Raw genomic sequence first — 2,379 nt, 5'->3', positions numbered from 1 at the left:
ATAGCATTTCTTTGTATGTTGGTCAACATTTATTTAAGCAGTCACCTATCAATAGACAGATGCTTGTTTTTAGGCTTTTGTTGTTTGAAAAAGTTATCTTTTTATATTGACTGTCCTTTTTTCTTTTTCACATAGTATTATTGAATAAACATTAAAAAATGAAATTATTAGAGGAAGTGATATGTACACTTTTTACTTTCTTATTGTAGCATATTTTACCTGATCACCAAAATACACACCATAAAATTTAAACATTAAGATAAAAAATGTAGAATGTAAATATCTTCCCCAATGATAACTGGTAATATTTGGACATATGTATTAGTTTATTAGGGCTGCTATAACAAATTAGCACAAACTGGGTGCTTAAAACGACAGAATAATTTTTTTTTAACAGTTCTGGCCACTGTAAGTCCAAAATGGTGTCAGCAAGGATATGCTCTTTCTGAAGTTCTAGGAGAGAATCTTTTCTTACCTCTTTCTTAGTTTCTGATGGCTGCTGGCAATTCTTGAATTTCCTCGGCTTGAAAACATATCACTCTAATCTCTGCCTCTGACAACACATGGCATCATCCCTGTGCGTCAGGTCACATCATCCTCCCTTTGTGCCTGTCTGTGTCCAAATTTCACCCTTCTTATAATGACACCAGTCATTAGATTAGGTTACACCCTAATCCAGTAAAATCTCATTTTAGTTTGATTACATCTGCAAAAACACTAGTTCCTAATAAGGTCACATTCTGAAGTTCTGGGTAGGATGGGTCACTATTCAATCCAGTACAACATGTATCTGTTCATACCTATTCCTTATGTAAACAAAAATCTACAAGTATTGTCACTATAAAGTGGAATTATGTTTACACATGGTATTTTGAAATTTATTGTTTAACCTAACATTGTTTGACATCAACCCATGATGGTATATGTAAATTTATAGCACTGAAAAAATTGTCTCATAGTATTTTTTAACCAATCCTGTATTAGTAGACAGGTGCATTGATTCCAATTCTTCATTTTTATCAACAATACCATGGCTATAGAGCAGGGATTAGAAAACTGTGGTCTGTGATTTAAGTTTTGCCTGCTGCCTGTTTTATAAATAAAGTTTTATTGGAATACAGACAGACTCATTTACTTACATAATAATTTATGGCTGCTTGTGCACTCGAGTGGAAATGCCAATTAGTTGTGACAGAAACAATATCACCTGCAAAGCAAAAAATGTTTACTCTCTGAAACTTTACAGAAAAATGTTTGCTGACACCTGGTTTAAAGGAGTAAAGGTGTCAGAGACAAAGAGATTGTGGGGAATAATTACTCATGGTTCCCTCTTCTCTTGCCCTCAAAATTCTTTTGTGTCCTATGATGGCCATATGAATGTGCCGCAGAGGCCTCCTACTACAGGGAGCCTAATTGACTGAAGTGCCTAACTCCTGCAATTTGAAATCTGTCATTGAATTTGCATCAAAGTGATGCCTCCCATTGGCTACTCTCCACTATGACTGAGTGTAGCAAGGATGCTGAAGGAAACTCATTACTGGGGAATGTGGGACATGTTGGTAGGCTCCTTGGTCATCTGACTTTGGCTTTGCATCACAATCTAAGATACTTTGGCCAAAACTTCTCTTTCTTCTTAATTTGGGGTTGAACTTATGTTGTGATGTGACTGCTGTCCAAACTATGATGATTTGCTTCCTTGTTTTCTTTCACACAGTGTTTCTTCGATTAAATTCTTATATGGTAAATCCCATCTTGGCATCTGCTTTGCTGAAGATTCTTACAGATACTAGTAATACTGAGAGTGATACAAGTAGTCAGATAAGGAACTGGGACTTTCTGTCTGGCAGGCAGAGGATGCTCTCTTGATTGAGATGGGGCAGGATAGTTCCTGATAAGAGGTGGTGGTTCAGTTGCTATTTCACCAGTGGAAGTAAATGTGGTAAGTGCAGTGATATAGCCATTTGAAATATATGGAGGAAGAATTGCCTACAAAAATAATAGAGTTTACTGATTATTGGCGACTTATTTTGGTGTTGTTTTGAAAGATGAGAGACTCAAAGCCACTAACACTTAATAGCTAATTGTAAGAACCAGAGAGCCTCAGTGGTGGGAATATATGAAGAGGCTTTTATCACCTATAGTGGAAGGGTATACACAGTCAATGGCAGGTGACGTCTTACTTGGAAGACTCACAGGGATCCAGTGAAGTCTAAACATTCAACTAAAGTGGTTCTATTATGTGTAGGTCAAGATGCTGGTAAAGAAAAACTAGAATTTTGAAAACTGGGACAGAGTCATTATTATCTAGATGGGTGCTTCTGAAGACATTTACTCAATAATGTTTTTTGGACCTTCTAGACATGCAGAGATCTCTGCAGA

This window comes from Symphalangus syndactylus, chromosome 6 (genome assembly GCF_028878055.3).
Source record: "Symphalangus syndactylus isolate Jambi chromosome 6, NHGRI_mSymSyn1-v2.1_pri, whole genome shotgun sequence".
NCBI classification, from domain to species: Eukaryota; Metazoa; Chordata; class Mammalia; order Primates; family Hylobatidae; genus Symphalangus; species Symphalangus syndactylus.
The sequence above is the reverse complement of the archived record's forward strand: the minus strand, read 5'-3'. Positions refer to the sequence as shown.